The 18,279-nt window shown below is 44.1% G+C and overlaps 1 long non-coding RNA gene across 2 annotated transcripts in view; it reads right to left on the reverse strand.

Moving 5' to 3' along the window:
* Window positions 1-322: 322 nt before the first annotated feature.
* LOC133513260 (uncharacterized) overlaps window positions 323-18,279 on the reverse strand; it is a 32,604-nt gene continuing 14,647 nt past the window's right edge. For both annotated transcript variants that reach the window (XR_009798431.1, XR_009798430.1), the window contains 3 exons: window positions 6,946-7,075; window positions 1,873-2,093; window positions 323-506 (listed from right to left, as the gene is read on the reverse strand). This is a non-coding gene — a long non-coding RNA (uncharacterized LOC133513260). The remainder of the gene's footprint in view (window positions 507-1,872; window positions 2,094-6,945; window positions 7,076-18,279) is intronic.

Raw genomic sequence — 18,279 nt, forward strand, 5'->3', positions numbered from 1 at the left:
TGCATGAATCATTCAAATGGATATTGGCTCCCACGGCTTCCATAATATACTCCACTATCTATCTATCTATCTATCTATCTATCTATCTATCTATCTATCTATCTATCTATCTATCTATCTATCTATCTATCTATCTATCTATCTATCTATCTATCTATCTATCTATCTATCTATCTATCTATCTATCTATCTATCTATCTATCTATCTATCTATCTATCTATCTATCTATCTATCTATCTATCTATCTATCTATCTATTCTAATTTATATTGGTTTGGTTTGTTTACTCAGTTACTTACTTACTTTCTTACTTACTGACCTCTCAGGAATGTGGGAAAAACTGTGACAGCTGATGTTGCTTCCCATTTAAAAATGGAGGTTCTACTCACTGCATCTGGTTTGTCCAACTTTGTTTTTAATGATGCCCTCAAGTAAGGGGCACTGGTTGATGATTGGTGTACTGTCCCGCTCACTTTTTGCCTGATCAATCTTCTTTTCTTGCCATTCTGCATTGTACAATTGTAATACAAAGTATTTATTTATACATTGTTCATCTTTCAGTCGTACTTTTACATCACTGCCGAATCTGGCTTTGCACCACTAGATCTAGTACATATTTCAGTGGTAAAAAAGAGCCTGCTACTTTTAACCAATGATAATTTGTATTTATAAATTCCCTTTCATAATTCATGAATATAAATCAACATGTTTAATTACCCGTGGAGCCCTGTATTTGGAGTATTTTACGTCCCTCTGCCCCAATTTGCTGGAGAAACATTGTAGTGAAGCCTTAATTTGGTTAATCACTGCTTAATTTATTCTTCATCCTTCAGTCATGTTCTGATTTACTGTACCTACATACTTTTGAGCTCTTATCATTATATTAGTTTCAATCTACTTATTAGTTCCTTTACTGCTCAAGCTAATACGTACATACACTTTTACTTACTGTATCTGGCATCAAGGATCTCCTTTTTCATTCTGACAAGACTGTTCCACTCTAAACACAATACGCAACAGTGATTCCCAACCAGTGTGCCATGACCAAGCTTCAGGTGTGCAGTTGGATTTCTAAAATTATACTTAACTGCTCCACAATGTATTCATATACACAATTTTTTAATCTTTGTTCCTCTATTAATAGCAGTAAATAAATGCTCTTCTATTAGATAGCAGGAAGTACAACACATGCAGTATTATGTATCTACTTTTGGTGAATTTTTTTTTTTGGGTGTGCCATAAGATTTTTGCAGTTCGAAATATCTGCCTTTTCTCCATAAAAGTTGAAAATCATGGATATGCAGTATGCTACTAGCACTTGAGAGATCGGTGTTTTACAATCTTTCAAAGTGTAGACTTCACATACAATAACAAGAAATGGTTTGTCTCATAATGTATATTTAGTTTAGTATGTCACACAGGTATATAATTTAGCCAGCAACCAGGGATCACACATTCCAAACAGCACAAAGTGTTTAGGTAATCTGAATCACTGGACTGGCACTAGTAATTATCCGAACGTGACACAGCAATTAAGCATAGATATTTAAAGCAGTTGGAAATTGTGAAAGAGATTATTTAAATAATGGCTCAATTGCCACATCTGTCCACAAAGCCCCTTTCATCTTAAATCACAGTTGTGGGGGGCGCACCAAAAGAGAAAAAAATGTTTGAAAATCACTGCATTGGTCATTACGGCCAAACAGCTCCACTTTAGTTGCATCAGACCATTGTCTTGGTATGTTTTTGCAAACGGTAATCTGTCTTTTTTTAATGTTCCTTTAAGAGTATTGGCTTTATTCTCAGTCAGTGGTCTTTCAGCCCAATTATCATACCAAGCTCGTTTCAGTGTGGATAACGACACTTCCTCACCAGTTTCATCCAGCATATTCACAAGGTCTTTCACTTTTGTTCCGGGGTTGACGTTCATTTCTGGGTCACAGAGCCCATCGCCTTCCTCAATGGTGTGATGGCTGGACATCCTTCCCCATCATGTTTATACCTCCATAGAATTTTTGATGAACGTGGCACCTTCAAGCATCTGGAAATTGCACTCAAGGATGAGGATTTCCTGGCCAATTTCTTTTGATTTTCTGAGTGAGACAAAAAAAAAAAAAAAAAAAGAAATGTGTGTTTTTTCAGTGTACGCAAACTTCAGGCTTCAATTGTATATCTACACTGTGATTGGCTGGCAACCACTTATGAGTGTACTTCACCTCTTGCCTAAAGATAGCTGGGATAGGCTCCAGCATGCCCGCGACTCGAGTGAGGACAAGCGGTGCAGAAAATGGATAGATGGATATACCAAAAAATCCAATATACAAACCCAATTCCAATAAAGTTAGGATATGGTGTTAAACATAAATAAAAACAGAGCACAATGATTTGGAAATCATGTTCAACCTAATTTTAATTGGATACAGCGCAAAGATAAGATATTTAAGGTTCAAACTGATAAACGTTATTGTTTCATTATCATCAACTTATATTAGATATCTTATCATTAACTTTGAATTTTATGGCTATAACATGTCCAAAAAAGCTAGGACAGGTGGCAAAAAAGATTGAGAAAGTTGAGGAATGCTCATCAAAGCCCTGGTTGGATCCCACAGGTGAACGGGAAATTGGGAGCTTCCCTGAATTGCTCAGTCATTCACACGCAAAGATGAGGTGAAGTTCACCTCTTTGTAAACAAGTGCGTGAGAACATAGTCGAACAGTTTGAGGACAATGATTTTGGATGTACAATTGGAGACAATTTCAGGATTTCATCATCTATAATATCATCAAAATGTTCCTGATAATCTGGACAAATTACTGCATGTAAGCGGCAAAGCTGAAAACCACCATTGAAAGCCCTTGACATCTGATACCTCAGGTGGTACTGCATCAAAAAATGACATCAGTGTGTCAAGGATATCACTATATTGGCTCAGGAACACTTCAGAAAACCAATGTCAGTAAATACAGCGCTACATCTGTAAATGCAATTTAAAACTCAACTATGCATAGCAAAAGCCATTCATCAACAACAATAAAGTGTTCTGTTGTCAACGAATCCACATTTAAAATTGTAACCCAGCAGAAAACTTACCAGGTCCTATACCCCCAAACCTGAGTACAGAATTGATTATGAAAATAAAGTAGGAAGCTATTCATATACACTCTAGATCAGGGGTGCTCACTCGTGAGGCAGTTTTGGTCGATCGCAAGACGGCATCCCCCCCTCCCAAAAAAAGACAGTGTCACGACCCATCGGTACAGAGGAGGACCCAAATGCAGGACTCCGGAGACGCAGAGGCAGTTTGGGAAAAGTGTTTATTCGTTCCAAGGTCGGGAATTAGGCAGACAGTCAAGTAGAGCAGTGGTAACTAAGACGTCAGGTGTAGAGAGCAGGTCCATGGGCTAGCAGGGTCGGTACACGGGAGATTGATCAGAGATAGCAGGAGTATCAAAGATGTCAAGCTTACGGGGTCGGTCGGAGGACCGGCGGAGGTCAGTACACCAGGGTTCACGATCACGAATGCGGGAGTGCGGGAACGAGGCATGGATGGCGACGATCTGGCAAAGCTTACTGAGTCGTGCATTTGGGTCTACACAAAGCCAGACCGTGGGTCGTTCACTGGGTCCTATATATACAGGGGTTAATCACTGCCATTGAGGCGCAAGTGTGTGCGTCCTAATCAGTGCAGCTGTGCGGGGACCCGCACAGCCAGGGCAGGAACGGCAGGACCATAACAGAGGATATCATTGTGGACTGAAAAAAATGAAACAAAGTTGGAAGCGACCTTTCAAATTTATAGTTCATAGTTGGCTTGGTTTGGTTAAAAATGTACTTTTTTGTTTTTTTTTTACATTTTCATTCTAAGTTTGCAAAAACACAAAATTGTTCTTAAAAATGTTCTGATAGGAATGTAAATACTGTAATCTGAATCTTTTAACGAGCCATGTAACTTCAAAGGATGATACTGATCTGACCACAGTGCAGATGACCCTCCCCCCGGGTCAGTAGATCGCGATAGGCTGGCTGCTTGAAAAGTAGATCTTGGGGTAAAAAAGGCTCTTTTTACCTAACTTATAGTTTGTTTTTGTTATTGTTCAAATAAATATAAACATTTATTGTACTTTTGCAGCATGGTGGAAGACTTATATATATTTCTCCCTTCACACTTTTCAAATCTGCTTTATTTTCGCTGAGGAGTCACATGCCAGCTAAAAATCGCTGTGGTGCTGGCATCGGTGGCCTTCGCCTGGTAAGCAGGTGGCGCATGCCTGTGAGGCTATTTTGTCATTAGTCATCAGCATTTGTTATGCTGTTCTGCTTGCATACAGCCTCCACAGTTTGTGGAGGAAATTGGGTATCTTTCTCATCCTCACTTGACTGGCAGAAGTTTAAATTTGCAAGCAGCACCTAATCGTAACATTGACTTAACCAGGCACATAAACTTATATTTGAGAATTGAACATTGTCAGAAGACTCCAGGTTCCTCACATTCCTTACAAAATACATATTAGGTCGACTAGGTAAACTTTAGGTCGACTTAAATTGACCTTAGGTGTGAATGTGAGCGTGAATAATTGTGAATTCTGGTGAAGCTGTGGCCCTACTGAGGACAACAAAATGGATGGATCTTTGAAAAACAGTGAAGAAAATAATAAAAAAAAACAAATTATAAATAAAATAAAAATATTAAAATAATAAGAATAAGAACACCCTGCTATATTGCAAGTTCTCCCACTTAGAAATCATGTATAGGTCTGAAATTTTCATTGTAGGTGCATGTCAATTGTGATAAGATAATCTAAAAAGAAAATTCCAGAAATCACAATGTATGATTTTTTTAATGATTTATTTGTGTGATACAGCTGCAAATAAGTATTTCAACACCTGAGAAAGCCAATGTTAATATTTGGTACAGTAGTCTTTGTTTGCAATTACAGAGGTCAAACTTTTCCTGTAGTTGTTCGCCAGGTTTGCACACACTGCAGGAGGGATTTTGGCCCACTCCTCCACACAGATATTCTCTAGATCAGACATGTTTCTGGGCTGTCACTGAGAAACATGGAATTTCAGCTCCCTCCTTAGATTTTCTATTGGGTTTAGGTCTGGAGAATGGCTAGGCCATGCAAGAACCTTGCTTCCCACGGAGCCACTCCTTGGTTTTCCTGGCTGTGTGCTTCGGGTCATTGAGATGTTGAAAGACCCAGCCACGACCCATCTTCAATGCTCTGACTGAGGGAAAAAGGTTGTTCCCCAAAATCTCACGATACATGGCCGAGATCATCCTCTTCTTAATATAGTGCAGTCGTCCTGTCCCATGTTTGGAAAAACACCCCCAAAGCAAGATGCTACCACCCCCATGCTTCAAAGTAGGGATGGGGTTCTTGGGATGGAACGCATCATTCGTCTTCCTCCGAACACTGTTAGTGGAAATATGAACAAAAAGTTCCATTTTGATCTCATCTGACCACAATACTTTCTCCCATGACTCCTCTGTATCTTCCAAATGGTCAGTGACAAACTTAAGACGGGCCTCGACATGTGCTGGTTTAAGCAGAGGAACCTTCTGTGCCATGCATGATTTCAAACCATGACGTCTTAGTGTATTACCAACAGTCACCTTGGAAACGGTGATCCCAGCTCTTTTCAGGTCATTGACCAAGTCCTGTTGTGTAGTCCTGTACTGATTCCTCACCTTTCTAAGGGTCATTGAGACCCCATGAGGTGATATCTTGTGTGGTGCGGCACTCCGATTGAGATTGACCATCAAGTTTTGCTTTTTCCATTTTCTAATAATTGCTCCAACAGTGGACCTTTTTTCACAAGCTGCTTGGCAATTTCTCTGTAGTCCTTTCCAGCCGTGTGGAGTTGTACAGTTTTGTCTCTGGTGTCTTTGGACAGCTCTTTGGTCTTGGCCACATTACAAGTTTGAGTCTTACTGATTGTACGGGCTGGACAGTGTCATGATCCTGCCGCTTCAGCACGAGCTGTGCGGGTGTCTGCGCAGGTGCGCTGAATGGAAGGTGCACATCTGCGCCTCATGCAGCCTAATTATGCTATGGATTTATACGACCGCGATGACAACTGGCCGGGCCAGTTCGAATGATCTTCATGTCCCATTCGTGTGCTCCGGTATCCCTGATTGAACCTGTGTGTACCGACCCTCGTCCGTTCTCCGACCAACCTTGTAAGCCTGTCTCCTTTGATACTTCTACCTGCGTTGATTGTTCTCCCGTGTACCGACTCCTGCCTGCCCGCTCACCTACTCTCTTCGCCCGACGTCACAACTACCGCTGCTGCGCCGGACTGCCTGCTCGATCCCCTACCGCTGCATATAATAAACGTGTCTCTTCTTGAACTACCTTGCGTCTTCCGAGTTCCTGCATTTGGGTCCTACACTCGTTCCGATGGGAAGTGACAGACAGGTGTCTCTATGCAGCTATCGACCTCACACAGGTGCATCTGATTCAGGATAATACATGGAGTGGAGGTGGACTTTTAAAGGCAGACTAACAGGTCTTTGAGGGTGAGAATTCTCGCTGATATGACGTGTTCAAATACTCATTTGCAGCTATATCACACCAATAAATCGTTAAAAAGTCATACACTGGGATTTCTGGATTTTTGTTTTTAGATTATCTCTCTTACAGTGGACATGCACCTACGATGAAAATTTTAGACCCCTCCATGATTTCTAAGTGGGAGAACTTTCAATATAGCAGGGTGTTCAAATACTTATTTTCTTCACTGTAAATGCAGCTTCATGTCTTGTGGATTTGACCTTTCCATTCTTTCTAAAGGACTACCATCTTCCAGACTGCTGTGAGGATTATCTTTGCCTCTAATACAACTCAGCAGGCATAAACACATAAATTATAAACAATGTCATCCAGGGCAATGTCTCCCCCCCCCCCCCCCATTCAAGTTCTTTTGGGGCATACTGACCTTAGCTGGTATCATGCTTTAGCCCAAGGACATGGGTACTCCTTGCAAATGCCGTGCCTATCATCATGTTAATCCTAAAGATGTCATGGATTCTCTGTGAAAGTGCATGTTGCCCATTGGGGAGAGCTCACTGGAAAAAAAAAAAAACAGTAACCAAAAGATGTTTACCAACAAGAAAGGAGGATAGAAACAGCAATAACTTTGAAGATCAAACATTAACAAAGGCCTCTGTGGTATTGTCCTAATGATGCAGTTCTGCAAATGCACATTCATTGAATTCACATGATAAACACGTTTCCCAGGCGGAGTTGGAGAGTGTCATAATGCAAAATAAGCATAGAATCCATAACAACGTTTGGTTTCCTGTGGAAGTTCAAGCTATTCTATTTTCAGATTTAATAGACTCCATCCATCCATCCATCCATCCATCCATCGATCCATCCATCCATCCATCCATCCATCCATCTATCCATCCATCCATCCATCCATTTTCTACTGCTTATCCGAGGTCAGGTTGCGGGGCATGCCCAGACTTCCCCTCCCTAGCCACTTCATCCAGCTCTTCAAGGCGGACCCCGAACATTCCTGGACCAGCAGAGAGACAGTCCCTCCAGTGTATCCTAAGATGTCCCCTGGGTCTCCTTCTGGTGAGACATGCCTGGAACACCTCACCATGGAGGCGTTCGGGAGGTATCAGGATCACATGCCCAGCCACCTCATGTTGCTCCTCTCAATGCAGAGGAGGAGCGGCTCTACTCTGAGCTCCTTCCGAATGATCAAGCTTCTCATCCTATGTCCAGGGGAGTGCCCGGACACTCTGCGGAGGAAATTCATTTTGGCAGCTTGTATCCAGGATCGTGTTCTTTCTGTCATGACCCACTTCTCATGACCAAAAGTGAGGGTAGGAACGGAGATTGACCAGTAAATAGAGAGCTTCACCTTTCAACTTAGCTCCTTCTTTATCACAACGGATCGATAAAAAGCCTGCATCACTTCAGATGCTGCACCAATCAGGATTTCCAATGCAATGACAATTGTGCACAAGGTGTCAAGACCTCAAGAAATATATGGAGTTTAAAGCGATGAGTTGTGCGATTGTGTAACATATATAATATTAATAGTAATTGGCCCAGCAGGGTGTGACAACAACAACTCGAGGCAGAAAACTGGCAGCATGTTGCAGTGGAATTACAAGTTAGCAGTTCAAGAATTAAATAACTTAATTGCAAGAGAGAAGACGCTGGTGGAATGCCTGCTAGCATTGGTTTGCGCCTACCCAGACTGTGATGGAGGTAAACAGTTCAGACTGTAAAACTGTCTCAGCAGCTCTTGTGACAGGCTGTGCTTCCTCAGAAGCCGCAAGACCTTTCCTTTGCTGAGTTTTTTTGAAGATGGAGTTGATGTTCGTCTCTCACATCAGGTCCTTTGAGACTGTATTTCCCAAGCACTTGAAGGTCTCGATGGTTGACACAAGATGGTTGGACAGTGTGAGGGGTAGCTGTGCTGAAGGATGCCTCCTGAACGTAGCTCTTAGGATCATTGTGACGCACAAACCCCGCCACAACATTAAGGTGATGGCTTCCAAGGAGGATTTTTTTCTAGACTTAAAAAAAAACAACAACAACAATCATCCATCCATTATCTGAGCCACTTATCCTCACAAGGGTCGCGGGAGTGCTGGTGTCTACCCTAGCTATCTTCAGACAGGAGGCAGGGTACACCCTGAATTGGTTGCCAGCCAATCGCAGGCCACATAGAGACAAACATCAGACTCATAGTCACACCTAAGGGCAATTTAGAGTCTCCAATTAATGCATGTTTTTGGGATTTGGGAGGAAACCGGAGTGTCCATCAAAAACCCATGCAGGTATGGGGAAAACATGCAAACTCCACACAGGCGGGGCTTGGATTTGTACCCAAATCCTCAGAACTAACTAACAACTGGGAGGCTAATGGTGAAACCAGTCGCTCCACCGTACCACCAGCATGGAACTATACTTTCATATTAATTGTAGAGCATCAAATGATTTGAATAAAATCACACTATTCTTTTAACCACATAACAAACATTTGTACATACACATGACCTAGTGTGAAATAATTCCATCTAGTCCCATGGTGCTTCATACACTTAGCAGTCAAATATAATTATGATAAAATATTCCATCACCATCATAATTTTTATAAACTGATGTCTTCGGTGATCTTTCTAGCCATCCTTAAGAACTGCTGCACGGTGTTGTGATTTCCCACTCAGGTGGTGATGCAACTGGTAAGGATGCTCTCAGAGGTCCCTGTGTAGAATTGTGTGGGAGGCAGGTCCCATAGTTTCGTCATCTTACAGCAGAGGTACTTAAAGGCTTGAAAGTTCACTTGGTGAGGTTGTTTTCCAGTTGACCACCAAGGTCATCAGTCTAATCAAATGGACAATTTTGCAAAAAAATATTATTTTTACTGTTATTCCCAGAATGTATTCATTTATTCATAGGCCAAATTATAAATTCTAATTTGATTCAAACTATCTTCTGACTTAAAGTGGCACAGGAGAGTGGCAAAAGGTTTTAAATAACAAGTTGAAATTATTACGCAAAATGACACTATTTAGTTTGTGTTTTATGGTTTTAAATGTATTCATATTACCAGTTACAGCATTTTGTATTCATAGCTGTAAATTAAGTTGGCTTAACAGTATATTACATATTTTTTTTTAAAGAATTGTAAAACACTATGAAAATGTCATTCCCTGGGGTACAAGCCCAATTCCAATGTAGTTGGGATGTTGTGTTAAACATTAATAAAAAGAGAATACAGTCATTTGCAAATCATGTTCAATCTATATTTAAATGAATACAAGATGAGAATAATATGAGATATTTAAGGATCAAACTGATAAACTACTGTTATAGCAATCATTAACTTAGAATATGATAGCTGAAACACGTTCTGAAAAAGCTGGAACAGGTGGTAAAAAAGACTGAGAAATTTGAGGAATGCTCATCAAACACCTGTTTGGAACATCCCACAGGTAAACGGGCTAACTGGGAACTGGTGGGTGCCGTGATTATATATTAAAGAAGCTTCCCTGAATTGCTCAGTCTGTTTTCTGTGTCCACCACTCTAGGGACATGGAACATCAACTCTTTGGCAGGGCAGGAGCTCAAGCCCAGGCTGGTGTGTGAGGTCGAGAAATTCCAACTAGGTGTAGTCTGGCTCGCCTCCACACACAGCGTGGGCTCTGGTACCAGTCCTCTTGAGAGGGTTTGGACTCTCTTCCATTTTGGAGTTGCCCACGGTGAGAACGACCGAGCCGGTGTGTTTATACTTGTTGGCCGCCAGCTCCTCACCTGTACACAGGGGTTCACCCTGGTGGATGGTGGAGGGTAGCCTCCCCGCACCTTCGGGGAACAGGTCCTGACTGTTCTTTGTGCCTACGCACCAAACAGCAGTTCAGAGTACCCACCCTTTTTAAGAACTCTGGCCATCCCTCATTTGAGAAAGGGTATTTATGATTTTTGACTTAAATCCTCTTGCTATATTTTGATACTTTTCTGTGTCATAACTGCTACAAGCTATCTGTTCAACAACTAAAAATATACTTATAGCATTTAGGTATCGAGCTACGAATGTATTTAGTACATTTAGTGAATAATTCTGTAATTAATTGTACAATAGGTGATTCTAAAGGATGAAGAATGGCAGGAAACCATTGTCATATGTGATGTAATTAAGGCTGATATGTAAATGTCCTTGTGGTGCTTCTGTATAATTTAATCACATACCATTTTTCATATTACATTCAATATAATTAAAAAAAACATGATTTTATGAAACTTGAGAATGGATTTCATTTATTTTAAGACTTCCCCGGCCTAGTGTTTCATTTGATGAATGGTTGGCCTTGAGACACTTGGATTTCCACATGAGCAGAGTTGTTTGTAACCCAAAATAGTTTTGGGTGTTCCCATTGACACACTCTAACCCTCGGAAGCTCGTTCCCTCAAACATCGCCTTCCTCATTCAAACGAGCTATTATTAACTTCTGCATAGGCGAAGCACTTTGTAGTTCTCAGATTAATGAAAAGGTAGTCAGCAAATGAATAGTTCAAGTTCATCTTCTTGATTAATATCTGAACTCTCTTTGGGTACTGGTTTCTTTGCCTTTCAGTTGCACTTCATTGCGTAGCTACACAGTTTTTAGATGTTTTTGTTGCACATTCTAATGAATAAATCATGAATAAAAACGGAAAACTGTACAAAACAGCGTTGAAAGACAGGAATTTTAAGTACCCCTTCAGCCACCAAGAACACCATCATTTGACCATTTGCCCTTCATATTTAAGTTCTAAGCCATGGCTAATTACAATTCAAAGACGTGCTGAGAATGCAGTTATGGAAATATTTGTTAGCCATTTCAGCTTTTCACTGAGCTTTTGCACATTTTCCCACCAGGGTTTAGTCTGGACTAGAGTCAATATAATGCTGCAATGCGTTTAACTTCTGGATGACCTTGTCATAAAGTTTAGAGTAGTCATCAGTTCATAAACTGTTTTTCTGCAATGTCACCAGCTAACAACCTCTTGAACCAGAAAAAATAAAATAAGATACAAACAAACATTTCAAGAAGACATGGAAAAAAGCTTTGTCTACAAATGCAATATAAGATGGCAAAAGGATATACAAAAGATTGTTTCAAAAAGGAATCAGAAAGCAATCACACACACACACACACACACACACACACACACACACACAAATATTTAGAGTTTTCAAGGGTGCATGGAAGTTCGCCCAACCAGTCTAAAAGTGTTTCGTGGACTTGGAAAAGGCGTTCGATCGTGTCCCTCAGGAGTCCTGTAGGAATGCTATGGGAGTATGGGGTACCGAAGCCCCCTGAGACGATCCCTGTACAACTGATGTCGGAGTTTGGTCCACGTTGCCGACTAAGTCGGATTCGTTTCCAGTGAGGTTTGGACTCCGCAAAGGCTCCCCTTTGTCACCAATTCTGTCATAACTTTTATAAGCACAATTTATCGGCACAGTCAAGGTGTAGAGGGGGTCCAGTTTGGTGACCTTAGTATTGCATTTCTGGTTTTTCAGATGAAGGGGTTCTTTTGCCTTTCTCGAGCCTTGAGAGCTCTCCAACTCTCACTAGAGTGGTTTGCAGCTGAGTGTGAATCGACTGGGATGAGAATCAGCACCTCCAAATCTTAGACCAAGGTCCTCAGTCGGAAAAGGGTGGAGAGCGCTCTCCAGGTCAAAGTTGAGATCCTTGACCAAGTGGAGGAGTTCAAATATCTTGGGGTCTTGTTCAAGAGTTAGGGAAGAATGGAACTGGCGATGAACAAGTGGATTGGTGAAGCGTCTGTAGTAATACGGACTTTGATGTAAATGAGATTCTTGGACCGAAAGTCAGAAACGATTTTATTTCCTCCAACACATCATAAATACAGGCCAGTTACTTGCCAGGGGATAAAATCTGTCTGAAACAATAAGGCTTTTTGTTACATGGCCATTTTCTCAGATAAAGATGCAAATATGTGACTTTTCACGGATTGTGATTTTACAAAGTTCACCAAGCGCACAGCATTATCCAACACGGGAACTAGGTGTGCTGGTAAGTTCTTGGCTATGAGTGGCTCGTGGTGTAAAAAGTAGTGCGTAACAATCACATCGGAGTCTCTTTCTTTCTCTCTGCTTACAAAGCCTTTGGTGCGTCCGACCACGGCTGCCGCTCCGTTAGTGCAGACACTGGTGCAGTTTACCCATTTAAGTCCACTTTGTTCAAGATATTTAGATGGGACCTGAAAAAAAATCCTCTCCTATTTTTTTTTTTTTTGTTCCAGTGGCTTGGAAAAATGTTTTCTCTTATTGCATGTCCAACCACAAACTGCACATTGGCCAGGAGTTGGGCATGTCCACCCATATCAATGGACTTGTCAAGTTGCAATGCAAACTTACAACTGATTTTCCAAAGCTAAACTTTTTGTTTGCAGATGTGTCACCAATAAATCTGGAAATTGTGTTAAATGAAAAAGGTGGCTTCTTTAGCCGCTTTAGGCCCAAGAATCTCATTTATAATGGCTTTACAGGTGGGAAGTATTCATGTCTCTGCTATAGTGTGTGACGTTTTAAATTTGGCTACAAGTTCAGCAACGTGATAGCTTGCTTTAAGGGCTTTCTCGTTTATCTTCAACTCATCAGCTCATCACATCAATGTTGCCTGTTCCTCCGCATATGCATGAAGGCGGACAAAATATTTTGCATTATTTTTCTGAAGAGAAGGGTGTTTTGTTTGGAGAGGCTACTTAAAGCTGACTTGGAACCACTGGACTGTTGAATAGCGTTTCACCACACACCAAGTACAACAGACTCATAATCGTTTCTATTGGTGAAAGTAAATCCAAATGAAAGACAGCTTTTGCTATATTGCCTCACGCCAGAGACTTTCCATGAACAAACCATTCTTGGGTGTTTTTGACCTCCCCTCATACTTGGGCATTCATCTGACTCAGAATTTTGTCAAGAGTCCAATTCTGAGTTAGTATATATCCTTTTCAAAAACCTTTCCATCACCGTCACTGTATAGCTTCGCTAGCAACAATGTGACTGCCACCACCACGTGACACATCACTAATAACTGTTGCCACCAACTGATATAGAATCATATCACATAATTACGATGCCCATCATTAGATAGCACGGAGAATCGACGACTGCTCATTATGTGCGGATTCATTTTCGGCAATTAGGTGAAATTGGATGATTTCCCATGGCACACCAGACACTAAGCCATGACACAGTAGTGTGCCACGGCACAGTGCTTGAAAAACACAGCCATAGAATACAAACAAATGCCTCCTGATGAGCTGAGTGGAACTATGATAAGGTAGTTGTATTATCTGTCTGGGTTTTAGGGTACGGTGGCTGTAAAGTGTAAAACGATCTCAGCAAAGGTGCCAAAAAACATAAATCTTTCACTTCGTAAAATTATGACAGTTAGAATGGGATTAATTTTGGGTTGACTTCTGGTTTCCAAACTGGTGACAACAATTCGAAGAGGCTTCGACCTGCGAGATCGTTCAATAACTTAATCCTGCTGAATTTGGACCGAATGTTGTGAGCACTTGACGTGGGACGCCGCTGGTGACGACTTCAGTGGACTAAAATCATCATCTGTATAATTTTAGTACCCAAAGTGGAGCAGTTTGCATTCGTGTTGAAGATGCAAGGACGAGCCTAGCCTAGCCTAGCTCCGGAAAATCAAGCAACGTTTGTAATCAAATATTTGCTGAGGAGGTAAACATTCAAGAGTGAGTACCTACACAACCTGCAAAACATATGTTTCCTTTACAACGAGGACCGTGAGTATTTACTTACTTACTTATACCAATTTAAATGTGCCTATAGGCCTAGACCGCCTGAGCTAAGATGGCTAACAACGATTAGCATTTGCGATCAAACAGTGCTGTTGAAGAAGCATCGAACGTGATTAACTTCATAACGTGTACAACCTAAACAACGGGTACAACTAGGGATGTGAGGACTTATCGGAAATTTAACAAGTGTTATGTTAATACCCAAACACGAATTGTTCGCATTGAAGCTGCTCGGCCCTAGTTTAGCCTAGCGCGCTAAGAATTTTACCTAATCCCTTAAATCCACATATACTTTGAATCGTTATACCCATTATAATTTCACACAGGTAGTAAGTATGTGATTTGTGTACTTTATCTGATGACTGTGTTTATTTGATGGCTTTTATCTGACTTAAACTTTAACATGGATTAAGTAGTATGTAAATTGTGCATCTTGTTTTTTGACTTTGTATATTTGATTGCTTTTATCTGACTTTAACTTTAACATAGACTAAGTAGTGTGTGAATTGTGAATCTTATGTGCTGACTTTGTTTATTTGATTGCTTGTTTTTGTCTATCTGCAGCCCATTGGACAGCACATTATTGTGCTATCTGTGGCCGGTCCCAAGCCCAGATAAATGCAGAGGATTGCAGCAGGAAGGGCATCTGGCGTAAAACTGTGCCAAACCTATATGAGCATTTATCAAATGACTTCGATAACCGATAGGTCGTGGCCCGGGCTAACTATGCCCACCCCCCGGTACTGTTAATTTGCAAGGCGTAGATAGAAATTCAGGTAATGTAGGTCAAAGATAAAAAAGAGGTCCCTACAACTGTGTGTTGGGACTTTGAATCTTGGGACTATGACAGGAAAAGCTCAGGAGTTAGTTGACATGATAATTAGGGGAAAGGTTGATGTTTTGTGCATCCAAGAGAGCAAGTGGAAAGGGAGTAAGGCTAGAAGCTTAGGAGCAGGGTTTAAATTCTTTTACCATGGAGTAGATGGGAAGAGAAATGGAGTAGGGGTTATTTTAAAGGAAGAGCTGGCTAAGAATGTCTTGGAGGTGATGTCACGAACGAGGCTTGAGGGCGGACCCAAAAGCATGACTCAGGTTGCAGAGAAGTGGTGCGGTATATGCCTTTATTGGTTCCAGTATCAGAGATCAGCGAGTCAGTCCAAACAAGCAGTGGGATCATAAACGGTAGGCTTACGGGGAAGGTCGGTAGACAGGCGTAGGTCGGAACACGGGAGGTCGGAGTCAGGAGTTCAGAAGTGCGGGAACGAGGCATGAGAGGCAACGATCTGGCAAAGGACCTGTCACGTCCCATCGGAACGAGAGGTAGGACCCAAATGCAGGAACTCGGAGGACGCAAGGTAGTTCAAGAAGAGACACGTTTATTGTATGCAGAGTTCGGGGATCGAGCAGGCAGTCCGGTGCACGGGGAAACAACGCAGGCAGAAGTGTCAAGGAATCAGGCTTACAAGGTTGGTTGGAGAACGGACGAAGGTCGGTACACACAGGTTCAGTCAGGAATACGAGAGTGCTGGAACGGGACATAAAGCTCAACGAACTGGCAGAGGACCAGTCGTCACCGGGTCCTATATATATATACGGGGGATGATCAGGCCGCATGAGGCACAGGTGTGTGCCTCCCAATCAGCGCAGCCGCACAGCTCGTGCTGAAGCGGCAGGATCATGACAGTACCCCCCCCCTCAAAGGCACGGCTGCCAGACGTGCCTAAACGAAAAAAAAACTGACACTAATTAACACAGGCAGGGGTGGGCGGAAGGGGATCCGGAGGAGGGCACGCCCCCCCCGAACCCCAGACTGGTGGCCATCCAGGCCACCAAACACGAGGCGTCCGGGCGGACAGGTCAGGAGGACGACCCGGACGCCAAGCACCAGGGTCCCCACGGGGCGATTCGGGCGGACGACCTCTGTGAGGAACCAAACGGCGAGGCAGGAACCAGAACGAGGCAGGCCACTGCTCCAGACGAGAACCTCCCACGCCGTCGTTGCAAGACGACCAGCGATTGGTCGCCAACGAGGCCAGGTCCTGAAGCGGCTGGGCGAACTCAGGAGTGAAGAAGATGATGGAGAGCAGGACCAGAGCCATGACCACCACCCTCCCGTAGTCTCTCCAGCTCCAGGGTGGCTCCACAGAACTCCCCAGCTCCTCCTGGTCAGCAACGTGAGAAGGCGGCGCCATCGCCGCCCCCTCCTGGACAGCAACGTGAGAAGGCGGCGCCATCGCCGCCCCCTCCTGGACAGCAACGTGAGAAGGCGGCGCCATCGCCGCCCCCTCCTGGACAGGAACGTGAGAAGGCAGCAACTCCGTCGCCGCCGCCTCCTGGACAGGAACTTGAGAAGGCAGCGACCCCGTCGCCGCCGCCTCCTGGACAGGAACGTGAGAAGGCGGCAGCAGCATCACCAACTCCACCTCCTCCTGGACGGGAGCGTGAGGCGGCTGGGGAACTGTCGCCACCTCCTGGACAGGAACGTGAGGGCGTGCCCCTCGCCGACAGAGCAGGAACAGGGAACGTCCGCGGGCCGGTCGCCACTGCCACTCCAGAGCACAGACGAGAAGCGGCTGTGGAGACGTCGCCACCTCCTGGACAGCAACGTGAGGCGGCATCGGGTCGGTTCCCACTGCCACGTGAGCTTGCAGTGCATCCGTTGAAACAACAACGTGGGCGTGGCGCGGTGGCGAATCTGTTTCCAGGGCAACGTGAACCTGAGTAGGTGGAGAGTCAGTCGAAACTGACACGTGGGCGTGTCTCGGGAGCGGGTCAGTTCCGACTGCCGCGTGAACTCTGCTCGGAACAGCCAAAACTGCGACGTGCACTTGAAGTGGCGAGTCTGTTCCCACTGTGGTGTGCACTTGGCAAGGAGGCGGGTCAGTTTCCACGGCAACGTGAACCTGAGTCAGCAGCGAGTCCGTCGCCGTTGCGACGTCAGCGTAGCTCGGCTGGTTCGCCAATCTTTGCCGGACCTGGGCCGTGAGAGCCGCCAATACCGCGCTCTGCCGCTCAATCTCCGCCCGCAGTTCGCGGCGGAACGCCTCGTGATTTGGCGGCACCTCCTCCCTCTGGGCTGGAAGCCTCGCCACCAGCTGCGGGTCTGCCGATCTCACCGTTACCGGCGAGGAGTGGGAGGACTATGTCTTCGTTGCCGCGGAGCGAGAGACACCAGGAAGCGCCCGGCCGGGGCGTCTCCTCTGGCCGCCCCGCGGAGGTCCCGGGTAGATGGCCAATCGGGTTCCCTCGTACCGAATGGTGTACTTTGATCTACCGGGTGAAGACGTTCGGGTGCTGGAAACGCGGGGAGGTGAAACAAACTGACTGGGATGAAAGATCGGACGAGCAGATTCATAGTCAGAATAATCGGAGTCGTACTCAGGCAGCCGGTCAAACAAATCACGGTCCTCCTCATATTCCGAAAAGTCAGAGTCCAGAAGAATATGAGGAGCCGGACGGGTCGTGTTCGGGACTTATTCATACCTCGCTGGCGGAGCGTAAGACACGGAAGTGGAGGACGTCAGGGAGCCTACCCGGATTGGACAGGCTTGGGCCTCCGGCAGACGGTCTACCTTGCGTCGGTCCCGGCGACGCCGGGTCTTTCCTGCTGGGTCCTGTGATGGCCAGTTCGTTCTGTCACGTCCCATCGGAACGAGAGGTAGGACCCAAATGCAGGAACTCGGAAGACGCAAGGTAGTTCAAGAAGAGACACGTTTATTGTATGCAGAGTTCAGGGATCGAGCAGGCAGGATGAAGCGGCAGGATCATGACACGACCATTCGTCCCCAGGGTCCTATATGTACCAGAGTTAATCAGACCATATGAGGCGCAGGTGTGTGCCTCCTAATCAACTGGCCACATCCAGCCAGGACTGGACGGCAGGGACATGACAGGTGAAAAGAGTATCAGATCGAGTGATGAGGCTGAAATTTGAAATTGAGGGTATTGTGTATAATGT

Source organism: Syngnathoides biaculeatus, chromosome 15 (assembly GCF_019802595.1).
Source record: "Syngnathoides biaculeatus isolate LvHL_M chromosome 15, ASM1980259v1, whole genome shotgun sequence".
NCBI lineage: Eukaryota > Metazoa > Chordata > Actinopteri > Syngnathiformes > Syngnathidae > Syngnathoides > Syngnathoides biaculeatus.